General features: G+C 35.7%; 2 non-coding genes and 2 pseudogenes across 2 annotated transcripts; 1 reads left to right on the top strand and 3 right to left on the bottom strand.

Moving 5' to 3' along the window:
- Positions 1-1,843: 1,843 nt before the first annotated feature.
- Positions 1,844-1,915, bottom strand: TRNAM-CAU (transfer RNA methionine (anticodon CAU)). Its single transcript has one exon. It is a non-coding gene; the product is annotated as a tRNA-Met (tRNA).
- Positions 1,916-5,280: 3,365 nt separating this feature from the next.
- TRNAM-CAU (transfer RNA methionine (anticodon CAU)) lies at positions 5,281-5,352 on the bottom strand. Its single transcript has one exon. It is a non-coding gene; the product is annotated as a tRNA-Met (tRNA).
- A 4,870-nt stretch (positions 5,353-10,222) lies between these two features.
- Positions 10,223-13,521, top strand: LOC114729897 (BTB/POZ domain-containing protein NPY5-like; annotated as a pseudogene).
- A 3,279-nt stretch (positions 13,522-16,800) lies between these two features.
- Positions 16,801-18,225, bottom strand: LOC114729894 (probable N-acetyltransferase HLS1-like; annotated as a pseudogene).
- Between the last annotated feature and the right edge of the window lie 1,781 nt (positions 18,226-20,006).

Here is a 20,006-nt window from a genome sequence, read left to right on the forward strand (position 1 = left end):
AGTTACATTTAGAATCGGAAAGTAATAACTAAGATATAAGGCACTCCTGATATATTTACTACTACTTCTAGTCCTAATTATAAGACTTTATTTGTAAACTACAAATGAAGCCTTACAATTAGAATCGGAGGTAGTAGAAGATTAAGTCATTCACCGAAAAAACTACAAGTATAAGCTTAAGTCTTGAGAATTTTAATATTTCAATTAGTTAAAAAAAACAATTTCTCTTACCTTTTTACTGTCATTGATATGAAACAAGAAGGGGAATTAAATCAAACAATATCAAAAGCACATTGAAATATACCCACCATTTACATATATCGTTTTAGCATAATACCTTTTTGCCTAAAACTATAGAGTTTAGTTAATGTAAAATCGATAAGTTGCATTTTGAACTAAATTTATAATCATGTATGAATCGTTTATTATTTTCCTTTGTCCTTGTTTTTCTGTTTATTTGTCCTGTTTACATTTTATTCTTAGCCTACTCGTTATTATTTTGTTCTATTGTAGAGATTAGAGCAACTATTTAAATATAATAAAACAAATGCATAGCTGATATGAATGATATTAGAAGGAAAATGGACTCAAAAACATAAATAATAGTAATCTAAACTTCTTGTCAAGTGATTAATCATGTCATGATTTACATTAATCATGTCAATTGACTCAGTGTTATGTACATGAAGCAATTAATACTGTAAACTTTACTTACATATTTATCAGTATAAGAGAATAACGAGATTTCGGTCTTCCTTATGAAAAGGAATAATTTAAGCACATAAATATTTTAGTTTTGTTGGGGCCTCCGTAAATAATGTTTCAGTTTAACCATCATCAGCACATTATCGTTTTATTTGTTCTCAAAGTCCAATATTAATAGTCCAGAGGGAAAAAGAATATAATCCAAGATAAATAACAATTAAAAAATAGAGCGTTAATTTATATTTATTTAAAAATGAAATCCTCTTTTTCTGAAACTAAAACACCTTTTTTTTTTTTCAAAATCTTGTTAGAAAAAACAATCGATTAGATTCATGAGTCGCATGATGCATATTTCGATGCGACGTGTCAGCGGGATGTCATCTAGAAGCAGGGATGGACAACAAATGTGATGTGTCCGGACAATACCGTTGGATGAGGACGGAATCGAACAGTGGGAAAAAAAAATCAAAGCATTGGAAGCCACTCTATATCAGAGCCAGGTTTTGATCATGGGAAAAAGAATATTAATCCAAGATAAATAACAAATTAAAAAATAGAACGTTAATTTGTATTTATTTAAAAATGAAATCCCCTTTTTCTGAAACTAAAACACCTTCTTTTTTTTTCAAAATCTTGTTAGAAAAAACAATCGTTTAGATTCATGAGTCACACGATGCATATTCGATGCGACGTGTTAGTGGGATGCCGTCTGGAAGCAGGGATGGAAAGCAAATGCAATGTGTCCGGACGAATACTGTTGATGAGGGCGGAATCGGATGATGGAAAAAAATCAAAGCATTGGAAGCCACTCTATATCAGAGCCAGGTTTCGATCCTAGGAAAAAAGAATATTAATCCAAGATAAATAACAAATTAAAAAAGAGAACGTTAATTTGCATTTATTTAAAAATGAAATCTCCTTTTTTTGAAACTAAAACACCTTTTTTTTTCAAAATCTTGTTAGAAAAACAATCGTTTGGATTCATGAGTCACATGATGCATATTTCGGATGCGACGTGTCAGCAGGATGCTGTCTGGAAGCAGGGATGGAAAGCAAATGCGATGTGTCCGGACAAATACCGTTGGATGAGGACGAAATCGGACGGTGGAAAAAAATCAAAGCATTGGAAGCTACTCTATATCAGAGCCAGGTTTCGATCCTGGGACCTGTGGGTTATGGGCCCACCACGCTTCCGCTGCGCCACTCTGATTTATTATTGGCAAGATGCAATAAAAATATAAAGTAATATATGATCTGCGGCACCGTGGCCGTATCCCAGTAAAATGTAAATCCCGTCATCGTTTTGCTTAATAGATGGTCCATCTATAACCCATGCTTTGCTGACCTAAAAGGGAGAGTGTGTGCGGCAAAAAGAGATAAAGAGAGAGGGGAATATACGGGAGCCTTTAGTTGGAGAGGGACAATGGGATTTCAGAGACACATCGAATTGAAGTTATTAAACAAGAAAGCATCGGAAGTAATAAACAAGTCTAAAGGGTGTTTGATGCTTTACTTAACTCCATCGCTTCTCTTCTCTCTCAATCTTTCATTCTCCTTTTGGATTTGGCAACCCCACCCCCACCTCATTGCTTTCCCTGTTATTTCTTAATGGGGTCATTTCTTTTGGATTACATTAAAGATACCAATGAAACGTGTTGGCACCAAAATTTTTAGTTCTCCTTATCTGTTCTTTTCTCTTATTTCATTATGTCCTTTCACTCTACGAAATTTCCTTTTGCAGCCATCTCATCTTATCTGAAAATAAATGATCCATTGGTAATTTTGTAAATATATATTGCCCATCTTGCTCTTGCTCCACCTTCAACCTGAATTAATTAGATGATTATATGTTAAGTGACTCAAACCCAAGGGGGGATCACAGGTCAAATGCTCACAAATTATTAAACATAGATTGCCAATAGGAAAGTAAAGGAGGGAGAGAGTAAAAAGAAGTGTTTTCCCCTTTGAAAAATGGCAGAAGCAGACAATCTTGAATTTCATACAAACATTAATTTAAGATTCTTGTACCCTTTTTTTCCTCAGAGTAGACCCTCCTCACCAACCCTTCCTTTAGAATGTGTAATTCAGGGAACATGGGCGTCTAAGAACTACCAAACTCATTACGGCAGTGCCCATTTCTGCCATCAAGTCAGTGGAAATTGAAAGTTATGAATAAATTCTGCGGCGGCATGGCAGACTATAGCTATCATAATTTTATTCCTTTTGAAATGGTTCTGTTAAAAAAAAAAAATTATATTATGTTGATTCTTAGTGCTCTAAGAGAGATTAACATCTACTACTAATGGAGTATATTTTTTATATCTCAATATATATATAATATATATCATCCGTTATTTAGAATTTGGTCCAATATTTTGGACCAGGTGATGCAAGAATTGAATGTCAATTATCAATTTGTGAACACTTCCACGAGGAAGACGATAAAGTTGAATTATTGGAGTCTTTTAATAATTCTTTTTTTATTTTTTTCTTAAATATATATTCTCTTATTAGAGGCAATTCTAGGTATTACCGGGTACTAAATATGAGCCCTCTCTCAGCAAAAATTTACATCTTGGTTCGTCACATTATGAGAGACTAATTTCTTCTGTTAGACGTGACCTCTATTTAGTTTTTTTTTGTTTTTTAATTGAACCTTTTTCCCTTTAAGAAATAAGGTAGGAAGAAAAGCCTAATTTTGGGCATGAGTTGGGCCGTATTGGATTTAGACAAAACGGTGGCATTTCATGAAAGCTATGGTTCGGTGACAATGAACCAACATATCAAATTAACGTCTTGTGAGAATATGTGCCCTAAACTCCAAAGGACATGTCTCATAATATATCTATACTTTGGTCAAAGAATCACGAAATGATGGTAAGGATTTAACCTCCCCATTCACTTTGTTTTTAACCTCAATTGTGAATATTCAAAACCCGATGACCTTGGTCATGTCACATATAATCATTACATTTACACGTCATATATAACACGTAACTTTTGCCCAGATTACATCCAAGCATTAAGATATGCTTTTTTTAAAAGATACATTATTACTATCAAATTTTGCAACACTTGATATCAAAATTCTAATTATTTTGATAATAACGTCTTAAAACAAGTATAGTAAAATGCAGTGGTAAGTTGTGACTTCGATGTGTTTGAACTTTAAAGATAATTATGATTTGGGAAGGAAAATAATAATAATATTGATTGATAATGGCACAAAACCCAGGCTTTGTAACCTTCAAGCAAGAGCCCTTGGCACTTTGACAGTTCCACTCATGTTATTGAATTTTTATTTATGTTTAAAAATCCATTTTGAAAAAAACAGGGAAAATGACAAAACAAGCTGGAATTTTGAAATGCCAAATAAGAAATGTTAACAAAAATTGTTGTTATTTACAAATTCAGACTTGTTAATATTAAATAAAGTTGTGTTACCAAGCTTGATTTAAGATTTGTAATTTTCAGCTTTTTTTCCTATCATTCTCCCCAAAACAAATCGTATAAAACACGTACCAAGATTTACATGGAATTTCATAGGTAGCTTTATAATCAATTTATATGATACCGAGATATTTTTAATATATAATGAAACTAATTAAAATATTTTTTAAATGTATAAGTGACTGCGATAATTTATCCTAAGAAGACTTAGTAGAATGAGGTTAGGTGTCTTTAAAGTGATAAATTTAAGAAATGTCTTAATTACTATTCAAATGAAGGTAAGCGGTCAAGATCCCAAACACAATTAACCATCCATGTCCTTCTACTTCAGAGTGCACGTTTTTTGAATTTATGCGTTTTGTTTCTACATTCTTTTCCAGAAGATTATGACCTTATATTTGTCACCTTTTTTAAAAATTAAAATAAAATTCTCTACCAAATCTGCATATATTAATCAATTTAAGTTTCAAAAGTTGAGAATTTTTGTCACTTTGATGTCAGCCAATGCTTGTTAAGTTGTTATCTGTTAATTTCATCTCATGTAAGGTCGGGTAACTAAATATGTATACCTAATAATTAAGTAATTAATTAACATTGATGTCCACATATCATAGACTACATAAAATTAGATTGTTATTATTCTATTAGTAATTATTAATTAATTGTAAGCATTAGAATTTTATTTTCAAATTTATTTATATGTTAAATATATTTTTAATCATGTATATTGTAATTTTACATGAATAACCGTTGTATGAATGAGTTTTACTTTTAAAAAAAATAAAAATCCCAGTTTAATGAGCCTATTTCTAAATACTTATGAACATGAAAATAGACTCAAGATGCATGTAACATAGATTCACACTATGAACTTTAGGATTTTTTTTTTTTGAATAAAAATCCCCTTTCTTTTAAGACTAAAAAGGCCTATTTCTTTTTGTTTTTTTGGAGGAAGGGCAGCCGTTTATATTTATATCGAGGAGCCCAATGCGTACTTAGGAGTGACGCATCAGCCCAATACCGTGTAAAGAGGGATAAGAGGCGGTGGTGACGTGTCAACGCATCCGCCGTTGGATGAGGCGTGAAATCGAACGGTGCAAAAAATAAAATCTCGGAAGCCACTCTTATCAGAGCCAGGTTTCGATCCTGGGACCTGTGGGTTATGGGCCCACCACGCTTCCGCTGCGCCACTCTGATTTGTTGATCGCTGATCTACAAATTTTTATAAAACTAGATAGCAGTGAGGCTTGCGAAACCCAAAGCATCAGAATCACTGCTTGCCGGGGCAAAGGAAGGGGGTGCAGAAGAAAGAAGAGAAAGTAACATAGGAAAACGAATGAGGAAATAAAGAAGGTGGAATATGCCGTCTCCTGAGATGGGAGGTACCACGGGGCTGCAGGCACAGCACAGAAAGCTTCGAAAGTGATAAACTAGAGTAGAGTGTGCTCAGAAAAGTACAAAAGTCATTCACAAATATATTCAAAACATCAAATGTTTGATGCTTCACTCGACTCCACGCTTATCTTCTCTCCCAGTGGATCGTTCCAAATGGAGATCCATTCCCTGTTTTATCCACTTTTCACCTTCATGTTCTGTCCGCCTAATGATTCTGGTTTTTTTCCTGTTTAGTGTCAATGAGGGGCTTTCCCCCCCCCCCCCACATTGGGCGTTGCAGGAAAATCTGATAAATTAGAAATGACAATGAATAAAAACAGCCAGGAGAGTTTTGAAAAATGGCTTTATTGTGATTGCCAAGAAGAAAATAGATCAACGGCGTGATGGGATTTTGAGGAGAAGATGAAGTTGAAGGGCCTTCCTTTCTTTACGAAGAAAAGCCTTATTTTGAGGGCACGTTCAGTCCCATTATTCGATTTGGACCCAACGGTGAAGTGATGGCAGTAAAGTGCATCCAAGCAAGCCAAGCCCCTTTGAATGAAAGCCATTGTTCTGTTCACCATCATATCAACCTGCTACTTTAGCGATATGTGCCCTAATTAACCTCTCATTTGACAGTCTCATATACGACAATAAATAGTAACATTATTCTTGGTCAAAACCAACAAATCATTCAACCAACTCACTTTTCACTTCAAATTTAATTACTTTTTCATACCATTTACATCAAATTCAATATTTCAGGCAGGCCTTTTTCCTACCTCGTTTATACTTTTCTTCCCTCCATGTGCTTGTCCTGGATTCCCTCTATCTTTCAATTTGTACATTTGTTTTTTTTGCACATCATGTATATTACAAGGCTTATTACTATTTCCTCATTTTTGATATAAAGGTTAACGCATGTTATATACTAAGGTTAGTTAGGTGCATTATTTTACATGCTTGCATGTTCAATCCTACCTATTTCCAAGTTTTTTTTTTCAGCTTATCCTTTACACTTAAAACAGGAACAAAAAAACATATACAAGTACTTGCATTTTAACTTATTGACATTTATAGTAGTAATTATTTTTTGCGATATGCATAGAAATTGCAGCGAGTTACAAGTTTTGATTAAGAGAAAGAGCAGTGGTCTCATGATTTGATGCAACTAGGCTCCCGATCGAAGCATATGACCAGACATGAACACATAAATCCATGCCCATGCATGTGCCTATCCGTCCATCGTATATAATATATGATATATTCCTGCGTGCAGTGTCTTTTGTTTTTCCTTCCCTTTTTCTGTATTCTCCGGTCCTTTTAATTTCCGGTTATAATAAATGTATACCTTCAATGAGCTCTGCTTTTAAGTTTCTTTAATGAAAATGAAAAAGTTGCTGCGTAATCGCTGTTGATATAGCACTGTTCCAAAATTCAAAAGTACTCGATGGGATAAATATGTAGCATAAATTCCTTTTAGTGAAAGGGAAGCCAAGGGAGAATTTATTGAAGAGTAAAAAGGAAGAAACAAGTAACAACAATAAAATATATTAAATACCTCAATCTTTTTACTTTCTCTATCGACTCTCTGATTATTATAAGAGGTAACCTTTAGCTATAAAATTAATTAAGGGAGATTTTACACAACAAAAGTTTAATTACATTATAGGGTTAATTAATCCGCAAGTCCTTATATTTTCAATGAATTTTGAATTAGGTCCCTATAATTTTTTTCTTTTTATCAGGTCCTTATACTTTTATCTTTTTTTAATTAGGTCTTATATTTATTTTTCTTTTAATTAAGTCCTTATAATTTTACTAAATTTTTAATCAGGTCCATGTAGTTTTAATTTTTATTTATTAATTAAATATAAGCTTATTAAATAGAGTAATACTGAAATATATATTAATAATTAAAATTAAATTAATAATTATGTAATAAAAAGTTAATTATTCAGGAAATTTTTTTAGACATTATTTTTTTGCTGAAAAAATTAAAATCATTATAATAATTCAATATCTTTAGAATATTATTGTTTATAAACTAATATTAAATAATATATACTATTTTATGTTTATATAATAGTACTATTAGAATTTATAAAATAAAGAATAAAATTCAGAGACTTAATTAAAATAAGGTGAACTTATAAGGACTTGATAAAAAGAAAATAAATACAAGGACCTAATTAAACAAGTGAAAGTATAAAGACCTGATAAAAAGAAAAAAACTATAAGGACCTAATTCAAAATTAGTTGAAATTATAAGGAGCTGTGGATTAATTATCCCTAAATTATATTCTGTGTAAGGAAAAAAAACTAAAATATATATATCTTTATTTTTTTTATTCTGCTGCGTCTTATGTGACTCTATAATTGTAATTATACTGAAAGTTGAGACTTTGAAATCGGAAATTAAGAAATATCTTAATATTGAAATCGACTAATTGGTCAAAATTCCCAACATAAATACCAGCAATGCAAGTGAAGTCATCCAGGATGCCCCATCTTTCAATTAACCATCAATTCCTTGTCGTTCTACTTTAGAGTACACATTCTTGAATTTATGCACATTGTGTCTACACTCCCTTCTAGAAGATTTTGACATTTTTCAACCTGTTTTATTATCTTCTCTATCAAATACTACACATTTTTTTTTAATACAATTTACGGTCTAAAAGTCAAGTATTTTTGTCACATTGATGCGGAAATACTTTTTGAGTTTTGATTTTTCACACATAGTAAGTAATATTTTAGTTATTTATTACTATATGCGATATGGTTGAACATATATTGATGATGATCCACAGACTTTTGATTAATATATAATTTTTCAATGCATAAAGAGACCAAGCTGTTACATTTTTATAATTTGTATTAATTAGATATCACCATCCGTGTCAGGCGAGCATCATATAGAAAGTTAAATAACTAATATTTACGCGATTCTGATTTTCTGGGAAAAAGATTCTTGAGCCAAGAAAATTGCAAAACAAATGGAAGAATATTATATAATGTGTGTGTGAGGTGGTGACACATAGGAAAGAGAATATCATAAAACAAAACGATAAATGCCATATTTGCAGAGTATTGACTCTGCAAGAAGCAGATTGGAGCATTGCATGTGGAATGTAGGGATTAAGGATAGGAAAAGAAATAACACTAGCTACCTCATTGTTTTCTCTATGTATCTTACCCCCTCTTATTAACCCACGCGCGCGCGCGCGCAACACTACATGTAAATTAATTAATTAACATCAATATAATTTAAATAAGTTTTATAATGTGCATTGCATGCATTGTGTATGGAAGAGAGTCAGGCTCTGGTGGGTCCACTCCCTGTTAGATTGCTCATAGATTGATGTGCATGAGATTATGTAAAGATTTTCATTTCATATATATATATATATATATATATATATGGATGTTTACTATTCCTTTTCAATGCATCTTGATTAGGCTGCTTTACTTTTCTTGGTCGTACCCACCTGCAACTCACTTTTCTTTTTGCGAGAAAAAGGCTTTTGATATGTGAATACAGCTAGTGAGTGTTTAACTTGTGAATGCTTTTGTTCTGTAGCTTATAACAAGGAAGCCAACCCAGTAAGTATATAGCGAGTCAGATTATACTTCTGTGGAGAAATTCTGATGTTGATTGGCTTTTTCATTAAGGCTCTTGTATCTCTTTTATATACGCTCGGCTGGTTTCTGTGACACACACACAAAATCACATGCACAGTAAAGAGCTTTCAGCTTTGTGTTTTTGTCGCGACCACTCTTGTTTGGTTGTTTCTACTTTGGCAATTCCAGACATACTTTCAGATTTCATATCTCTTTAGCCTCAGTCCTGTCCCCTTATCTTGTTGTATCTCTCTGTTTGTCCTCCAATCTACTTTGGTTTCTCAAATATTCCCTCCCCGAATATTCTCCTTCTGCTTAGGTATGCTTCAATCCTCACTTTCCATCTCTCTTCCTTCTGCTTCACCATTTCAGTTCCCGAATGGTTTTGCTTTAAATTCCTGTGCTCGTTGTTTCTCAGCATCTAATTAGCTTGGTATGCATCTTTACCTGTCTGATTTAACTTTGAGAAACTGTTATTTCCCACACATGTTCTTCAAGAGACGTGAAGAACCTTATTCCTATACAGCAGAATAGTAAAGTTTGGTCGTCAAAGACTCCAACCAAAATTTATGCCGTTTGTCTACTGCTTGCGTGATTTTCTAAAATATGCTGTCTTGTGACGCAGGTGCTTAGTTGGGTTCAAAGGAAGAACAGATTAGAGTGCTCAAAAAGCGTATAGTAAAGGAATGTTGAGCATGGAATTTGAGTTCTGAGCCAGAAAGTGTATTGCTTTGCTTGGGAATATCGAAGATAAAATAATATAAGAGTGGGTGGGTCGGTTGGGGTCAGTACTCAGAATTGAGCAAGTGGGGGTGTCTCTGGTTTTGAGAAATTTACATTATGTTCGAGATAGTCCTGTGACCAATGTCTCCTTTCTTGAACCTCTTCGCCGTGGTCCTTGGGCTGTGTTACGATTCAATGAACAATCTCTTTTCATTCTATTGAAAACAATTTCTGATATGCACGAAAAACCACTACTTCTTGCTTCTCTTTCTGGCCTCGTTTTGTGGGAAAAAGATTCGGTCTTACTAGGAAAGATATGGTTCATCTTACCTTCCCTGAATTTTGAGTGAAGGATTAGCATTTAGGAATTGGATCAATAGTAGAAAAGGAAGGGAGGGATATAGTTTGTTTATCTGGCCAGGATGAAGTTCATGAAACTTGGATCTAAGCCTGACTGTTTTCAATCTGATGGCGATAAAGTCAGGTATCATCAGATTATATTTTGAGTTTTATAGAGCTTATGCTTGTTATTTTCCCCAAAGTGCCCCGTTTTCTTTTTGAGCTTTGCTTGTGAAAGATCAATTTTAATATTCCTCTTCCATACCATACCACTGCAAACTTCATGATTTTTGTCTTCATTAACTTTGTTTTTGCCCATTTATACCTTCATGTTAAACACTGTTCTCTTATTGTCCTTTTCCCTCACTTCAGTTAGCATATCTTCTAATACATGTGAATTGATCTTGTTACTTGGTCACTCTTCTATCCAAGTCTTATAGGCCTTGTGAGAGGCATAAAACCTTGTTGAGTGAAAAAAACTCTTCACCGCGACTTACGTTTTATGTCATCTGAACGTTCTTATGGACAATATTTGTTTGGCTGTGATATGTGGATGCTGGAAAATCAGAATTATAATAAAATCTACATGTCTTGTCAAGCAGCTCTGTAAATTTTCTTTTAGGCCCTTTTCTCTCTCTTTTCCCCTTTCTGATTTGATTGCTTTATTTGGGACTAACTTGAGCTAGCATATATTTGTCCAGATTTGTGGCGACTGATTTGGCAACGGACATAGTCATCAATGTTGGAGACGTGAAATTTTTTCTCCACAAGGTAAGAATCTAGTGATTATATCATCTTTACACGCCCTGCAGTTAGTATTGATCAATTAGTGTAAATAAGGAATAAGGGGTCAAATAATTCTTTTAAGTAATCCAACATGGTCAAAGATCCAACTTAATTGGTTGAAACACAATTCTCTCACGTGTGATGCACGGCTGGAGTTTATTAGTCCTGCGTATGCGATAGTTATTCAGTTTTATACCAGAAAGAAGGGATGGAGGAGACTATTCATGGCAAGAGAATACAATAAATTTCAAATGTCATGAAAGTAAATGAATGAGACTTAGCTGAGATTTTATCTGATTCATATTATTCTTTGGGATGCTGATCTTGGTCTTGTTTCTTCTTGATGCCTACAGTTTCCACTTCTGTCCAAGTGTCCCCGCTTGCAGAAATTGGCTGCGAACACAAATGAGGACACTAGTGATGAGATTCAGATTAATGACATCCCTGGAGGACCTGCTGCTTTTGAAGCATGTGCCAAGTTCTGTTATGGCATGACAGTGACTCTCAATGCTTACAACGTTGTTGCAACTCGATGTGCAGCAGAGTATCTTGAGATGAGATGTATGAAACTGCTGAGAAGGCAACCTTATTTACAAGATTGAAGTCTTCCTTAACTATAGCATTTTCAAGAGTTGGAAAGACTCAATCATAGCTCTTCAAACTACCCGATATCTTCTTCCATGGTCTGAGGACTTAAAATCGTTAGTCATTGCCTCAACTCTATAGCTTCCAAGGCTTCAATACATCTAAGGTGGATTGGCCATATACCTATAACAGGAAAAAGCTTTCCTCTGAAAATGGGAATGAATCTCACTGGAACGGTGTGAGGAAACACCAGACAGTTCCAATGGACTGGTGGGTGGAGGACCTTTGTGACCTTCAACTAGAACTTTATAAGCGTGTCATGACAACAATCATAGCCAAAGGCAATGTTCCTGGTTCTGTAATTGGTGAGGCTTTAAATGCTTATGCCTTAAGAAGGTTACCGGGTTTCGACAAGGGTGTGATTCAGAAAAGTGATAACATCAAGTATAGATTGCTGTTGGATACTATCATCCGACTACTTCCTGTTGAGATGGACAATGTCTCTTGCAGTTTCTTGCTCAAGTTATTAAAAGCAGCGATTGTTTTGGAATATGAAGAGTTGGAGATATCTGAACTGATGAGAAGAATAGGGCAGAATCTTGAGGAGGCTGCAGTGTCTGATCTTTTGATTCCAGCACCAGTTGGGGAGACAGCGATGTTTGATGCTGACACTGTGCAAAGACTAGTTGAAGAGTTCGTTGCCTTTGAGCTGAATTATCAGAAGACTGATGCTCTTATGGAAGATGAATTGCAAGAAATTAGAAGCCCAAGGAATGTATCAGATACTTCTAAGCTTAAGGTAGCAAAGCTGATAGATTGTTACCTTGCTGAGGTTGCACGTGATCCCAACTTCCCTCTCCCAAAATTCATCAGTATTGCTGAATTAGTATCAACCTTTCCCAGACCATCTCATGATGGCCTTTATAGAGCTATTGACATGTACTTAAAGGTGAGTTTTTCCTTATGCTTGTTATCACTTACAGTCATATGATCTTACTGTAAGGAGTTTTATGAGGCTAATACCAAAGAACATGGCTGAACCAGCTTTATCTTTTTCATTTTTAGCATCTGCAACACTTAGATCCATTTAATTAGCAAGATGATTGTTCAAGTTTCTGAGGCTGATTGTGTTACGTAATGCAGGAACATCCCAAAATCAGCAAGAGTGATAGGAAAAGAATATGTCGTTTAATGGATTGCAAGAAGTTGTCAGCAGAAGCATGCATGCATGCGGTGCAGAATGAGAGGCTTCCCTTAAGAGCAGTCGTGCAAGTTCTCTTCTTTGAGCAGCTTAGAGCCACAAAATCTTCTGGAGGGACCACAACACATGATTCTCTCGAATGTACGAGGAACTTGCTTCCTGATGGGTCTCATGGCAGCTCTAGATCTACCACAACCAATACAGAAGAGTGGGATGCTCTTAAAGGCCAACTTGCTACACTCAAATTATCAGAAGGTAGTGATCGAAGCAGCAGCAATGATGGTGGTGGAAAAGGCAATGCTGATAAACTAGCAGCTAGTAAAATGAAAGGATTACTCATGTCAAAGAAGATAATCTCTAAGATTTGGTCTAGCAGGGAAAGAAATGGTGAGATTACTAGCTCTGATACTTCGGAGAGCCCTACTTCTACAGTCATGGAGGAAACAAAATCCACCCCATCTACAAGTGGAAGACAATCAGCATCTTAGAACATGTTTTGAAGCTTTAGGACCAAAAGTTATGAGCTTGCTGACATCTTCCTGGAAAGCCAGAGCAAATATATTGGCTCCAAGAAAGTTATTTTCTGGGTTGATTGTTGCTGTATCATTTGCTCATAAGCCATTGCTGATCTTGTCAGATTAGGAATGGGCTCTAAAATTTTGCTGTTCTGAAATAGGAAATGATTCCAGAAGTATGCATCTAAATTTATAAGAATCTTATAGTATCTCCGAGAAGCCTCCACGTTTTATATCCCAGAATTCATATGTTTGAATAATCAAAATCAGCTACTATTATTAGCACAGTAGAACCTAACAATACGAACAAGTGCAGTACATTATATATCCCTACATGGCAAAATCTTCATAATACAAAGCACTAAGACTCAAATGGATATATCACATGGATCTCGTTATGAAGATCATACTTTTTTTTGTTTTTGGTATTGAAGATCATACTTGTTTTCTCCTATTAGGAGGTTATCCAATTGGGATTTTTGGGTCTATATGTGTGCTCTGTTCTATGAGTCCACCAAACGACCCGGGTTTCAAAAGGGTTATAGGCTTTGAACCATATTTCTTTGTACTTTTACGTGGCTCAAGCCAGGCCTCTGCCCACTTGTGGATCGTGATTCCCACATAATGTTAGAATAATAAGTATGAAATAATTCAACTGAACTTGACTTAACTATTGATTAGGACAACCAAACAAGTTAGTCAATGTAGGGTTACTTCTAATTGCTTTTCATTACACAGTGTTTGCATAAGAGACAACATGATTTTTTAGATAAGACCATTCAAATCTGGTGGACCTTATGAAAGGATAATGTTTATTAGGGATTTTGTCACCTAAACTTCCCGACAACGATGGACACACGTCTAATCCCACTTTATAGATGGGAAGAGAGAGAGAGAGAGAGAGAGAGATTTTTTTTTTCCCCTCAAAGAGATATTGCTTAAAGATAATCTCACTCGTTAATTAGCTCCTGATTTGAAAAACATGGCAATCAAATTCCAAGACGCAATACGAAGATGCCATTTGTCATCATTGTCCCCATGATCAAACCAACAAAATAGGCTTGCTTCTCGTAATCATGTTCATTCTACTAGTTAGGAACTGTTTGATCCGTAAAATTGAATAATGTTAACAGCCAAAAAAAATATGTTGGCAACAAAAGACATACCACTGACTTTACATAAATCAGTGAAGTTAGTTACTCCTATAAAATATCAAATGATCCTCAATAGAAGTTATTAGTTAGAAGAGCTTGGGTGGTTAGTTAGAAGGTTTCATATTTGGATATAGGATAAAAAGTTTGGTACTTCAAACAAAACATATTATATTACTATAAATAAGAAGTTCTTATGACAAGAGTTGGAGGGAAGGAAAAGTAATAAATACCGCACAAGTTTTGTTATGTGTAATAAAATAGAATTATTCTCCAAATTCAAATGAAACCAAATGGGAGGAAAGGTAAAAACACAATGGATAATGGTAATGATGATAGGATCATTTAAAATATATTGCCACTTATTCTTAAACTGTACGTCTATCCTCCATCCATAAGAGATCAAACAATAAATGTACAAACGACCAAATTATGTGACTAATAATAATTGAACGAAGATTTTGGATAAAATTCCTTAATATATTGGTGGGACTAGAAGTGACATCTATCAATAACAGAAATTAATCTCCATTAGAGTACAAAGCGCAAAAAATTAAAATAAATTTCAAATAGGTAATATTTCTTGGTGTTTATCAACAAGCTTGTAATAATATTTCATAAGATTATTGTAAAGTTTGTGTGGCGATCACTATCTGTGGCTTTCACTAGCATTCTCCTGTTCCAATGACTATAACCTCAACTTTGGAAGAAGGCTGCAAAGTGATAAATATGTCAATTACTACTAATCACAACGAGGCTTAACCGCAGCCTCGCCTAACACTAACTCACTTATAATTGACTCCTTCCGCCATATCTAGGTTTTTTTTTTTTTTCAAATTTAGTTTTATTATTTCCCTTACAACAATCGAATCATATCTTGTTAATGTCATTTTTCTAACAACTTCAGCCCATTACATCCATTCAATCCGTCTTCCTCTTCACTCTTTTCCTGGCCACAAAAAAAAGAACAATTGGAATCTTATTCCCTCCCATAATCATATTATTACATCATTATTCAATTATAAATTAGTATTATATATTATATTCTTTCTTTCTTTCTTTTTTTCTTCCAGGGAATTCCAAGTGCAATGGGAGTGCAAGCTGGTGAGTATTAATTAACTTTGGGAAAATGGCAATTAGATCCCACTCAAGGGATATGCTATCACATCATAAGTTGTCAAAGCCGCGATAGTTGTCATCCGTGCACCTGAGTTGTCACCACTGCTCTTTCAATTGTCAATGCAACTTAAAAAAAAAAGAAGGGTAATTTGATAAGTAACACAAATAAATATTGCAAAAAGGTTCTTGGGACTTCAGAATAATTTCATGATTTCAAGGGACCTTTTACATTTAATTCCCTTGAATGGAACCTAATTGTAATTCTCCCATTAACTTTTGAGAGGCAGGTAGGAACCTTTGAATTGAACCTACCACTTGATAATTTCATTTTTATTAAATTGGCGACTTAAGATGAGCGTGAAACTTCCAATAATTTTGACTGCTGCCCAGAAAGGCCTTATTCGTGTTTGTGACCCAGTGAAATTGTTGCAGTAGTTAATATATACAAATTAAAAACCAAATCGCTCCTACTCGACAAAACTCTTATCAGCAGGAAAGGTCCCACCATATAGAGCTGGTTTTACATTATAATATATGCATGCGTTGGCTGTTTCTTACTTTTCTTTACGTCTTTATTCCGAAACGTGCATTCTCATATTTAAAGTTCTTAATAAGTCCTTCAGCAGGTCAACGCAGGCCAAGCTAACCACACACCCCAGTGATTTTCTCCTTACTCAGAAACAGAAGAATCACTCCAAAATAGAGCGAGAGGAGGGGAGAGGAGAGAGGGGGAGAGAGAGAGAGAGAGAGAGAGAATGTCCCACCATGAATCTCTGGTGCGGGTTCTCGAAATATAGTAGTAGAAAATTAGCAAAGACATGCCCTTTTAACAAGTGATGAACACTTCGACTTAAATAATAAAGGCCAGTGGCCACCATGTCGTTTGATTCCCACTGCCTTCAACAAGCAAGATACGAGGAACCCTATCGAACAAAGCAGAGTAGGATAAGGCCCTAGAGGTCCCCCACCTGCACCCACACGCGTTCATATTATCAAATATGCACAGTTCTTGTTATACCCACTTGGATATTCTGATTCACACTTGAAAATCTCTCTCGCTCTCAGGTCCAACTCCCCCTTATACAGATTAGGACAATTCCATATGACCAGATTTGAATAACGAGGGAAGTTCCAGAGGATGATATAGGCAAATACAGGACACCAGAGGGCTAAAGGTTGCGTTTGGCTTCAAGGGGGATCTAAAAAGAAAGTAGCCACGTCCATTTACAAGAAAAACTAATTCCCAAATTACACAGCCTCGAGGATATTCTTCTTTTCCTTTACAAAAACACAAAAATCAAAATCTCCCTCCTCATTCTCTCTGCTTTTCTCTTCCACCATCGAAGTCTTTTGCCCAGAGATATCTCGCGGAAAAGTAACGGGTGAACACAGCCAGCCAGCCTCCCCCATAAAAAGCAAAACGACATGCGCTTAATTACACTTTGTAGCTCGCGTTTCCCCCGTCTTTTGAGGGGAGAATGGAATTGAATGGGAATTAGAATTCCCTGGGGTCAACAAAAATGGCCAAGCCAGGTGGAGATTTTGTCCCGTCACCGACAGAGCCGTCACTATAGTCTTCCCCGCCTCTTTGATGCACCATAAATCCTCGGCGCATGATAGCATCTTCCAGTGTGGTATCCCTAACTTCAACGGTTCGCGGCTCGAAACCTCCGTCACCACCGCCCCACACCCACGCTCCTTCTTCGCCAGGTTGTGCGCGTGGCCGCACAACGCCTTCACCATCTTCGCCGCCTCAGGCCCTTCCCCGCCCCATCCATACATAGTGGAACCCAAACGGCCTGAAAAAATTCGGAATCGACGGCAGCTGCAGGAACGGCAACATCCGGTCCACAACCCTCGTCGTTTTAGCCAGAGTACGCTTCACGCGCGACGCGCCTCGGACCTCGAGCGTGAACACGTCCTTGCAGTTCCAGACGCTGATAACCGCCCATGATTCGGGTGGGTCCGAGAGGAATAAGTCCGACCCGCGCCACGTGTCGCGACTATATGACCCGCGAGGAACGGCGAGGAAGGTACCAAGGCTGAGTTTGTTGTTGAGGATGGAGCGAATGTCGCGCGGGAAGAACTCGGTGGTGGCGAAGCGGCGGCGATAGAGGTTCTCGGCGTCGGAGGGATCGAGCGGGATTATAGTGATTCTCTGAGAAAGATTTATCCGATGAGCGAAAACAGGGTTGACGAGAATCGACGGTGTACGGAACTTGGAGTATCCGCATTTGTCGGTGAAGAGCATAACGGACGCCAATTTTCCTTTTCTGTTGCCTGTACGAGTATTCAGCTCCATTGATTCTGAACCATTCCTCCATTGTACTCACCAGCTTCAGCCCTATTCCCATTCTCCTGTACACATAAATTCCCCGTTAATTCCGTCACCGCCACCATCAATTAGGTACTAATGTACAGTTAATCTTTCAGTACAATCTCAACTGTTGATTTGATGACTGATCAGTGGAGAGAATTGAGTAACTGTACCGGTACGAGGGAGAGACGCGAAGACCTAAGATATAGGCGAGTTTGGTGTATACAGGAAGGGGTTCAGTGAAGTGAGTGTTGTTTTCCATTTCTGGAGAGCTTCTTTCCGCATGTACGGTTTGGATGCCACCCCTGATCATTCCCACAATCTCTTCGCCTATCTCAGCCACCTGTTGATGCCCAAAGCAGAAACAGCCGAATCAGTCACAAGCATCAACTTCGATCAATGGGAAAGAGTGGGACTCTGAGATGATGGGAGAAAATAGATGGAATAGGAACATTTTAATGTCTTTATCTCTCTCTCCCTCTCTCTTCCCCTCGCGGCGCGCGAACCCATCATTTTCCTTTCCTGTTATTTATATGTTGTTTTCTTAAAAATAATTTGATTAGTGATTAGTTGGGGGTGTTTCTAACTTTATCGTCCACAAAATGATAAGGCGAAATCAATAACTTAATCCCATGATGTTCCTGAGTTTTCGATTTGGTCCTTAGTGTTTTCGGTTAAGATATTAATCATAATTTTCTAAAATTTTATAATAAGTCCCCGTAATTATCAACTCTACAAGTGTTAGGTTGAGCTGATGTGTCAAGTATTTAATCCTAGTATAGGCCGATGCGCATCATGGATTCATGTAGAAGAAAATGGGGATAACGACATAAACAATATTAGGTAAAAGTAAAATAGATTATATAACTGATTTTCTTTCTTATTTTTTTGCCAAAGATTATAGAATTTATAAACACAGTTCACAGAGGAGATGATGATTTCGAAATTGGAGAGCTAAAAAGCGAACATGCAAGAGTGCGTATGTCTACACACACACACATGTGTTGAACAAGAGGGTTTACATAAAAAGTTGACTTGCTCTTAAAATATAAGATCTTGATATTTTTATTTATTTTATAGTTATAATTTTTTTCAAAATATTTTTATTAATTACATATAATAAGAGGGTTTTGATTAAAGGATAATTATAGTGTGTATAGTTGGAATAATATTTTTAGAAAACCAAACATATTATTATAAATAATAAAATTAATTGATTTCTTTAATGTACACAAATTTGTTAACTAGAAATCATACAAAGTACGGGAGGGAATGCCATGAGAAATGATAAAATTTACCTTGTTTATATTTATTTAATATTTATGACTAACTTTGTGTTTGGTACGAAGGAAATAAAATGGATGGGAAGGGAAAAAAAAAACATTTTAATGAGCTCAGTTGAAAGAGTTGGAGAAATAAAATTTTAAAATTTTAATAAAGATATAAAATAATAAAATAATAAAATTTAATTAAAAATTTTAATCTTATTTTTTTTATAATCAAACTCATTAAAATTTTACCCAGCTTTTCTCTTGCTTCCTCGTACCAAAGCAGCACAAGATGCATAAATTAAAATTCCCGGGGCCCGGGAAGTGTCACAACGCCGGCTAGCTGAAGCCGAACTTAAAAACTCTGACTAGGCAGTGATGGGAGCAAGTAGGAGTCAGTGAGACTTCTGAGGGCATCAGGAACCGGCTGCCGTTGAAATGAAGTTTGAAGTGATCATTGAATATATAGGACGGCGACAGGGAACGATATACTTTACGAGAATACGAGTTTGTCTTTCTTTTCTTTTCTTTTTTCTCTCTTTTTTAATTTTCCAGACCACGCGTATGAACAGAGGACAAGATCAGCGACGTTCTTAATAGTCTCATTACACGTAGTAATTAGGACGCCGATCAATATAATTTTTGCTTTCTTGATGATAACTAGTGGTAAGCTCTTTGATTTTCATTGCTTGTGTTGATCAAGAGAGATGGTTTGAAGAGTGTATTTGATTTGAAGAATTTTCTTTCTTTCAAACAGAGGAACACATCCAAAGTTGGGCACAGAGAAAAAAGACTAACTAAATCAGATTAAAGGTAAAATATATATATCAATTTATAAGCCAGAATACT

Source organism: Neltuma alba, unplaced genomic scaffold (assembly GCF_004799145.2).
Source record: "Neltuma alba isolate B1F8T4 unplaced genomic scaffold, ASM479914v2 tig00012694_pilon, whole genome shotgun sequence".
Taxonomy (NCBI): Eukaryota; Viridiplantae; Streptophyta; class Magnoliopsida; order Fabales; family Fabaceae; genus Neltuma; species Neltuma alba.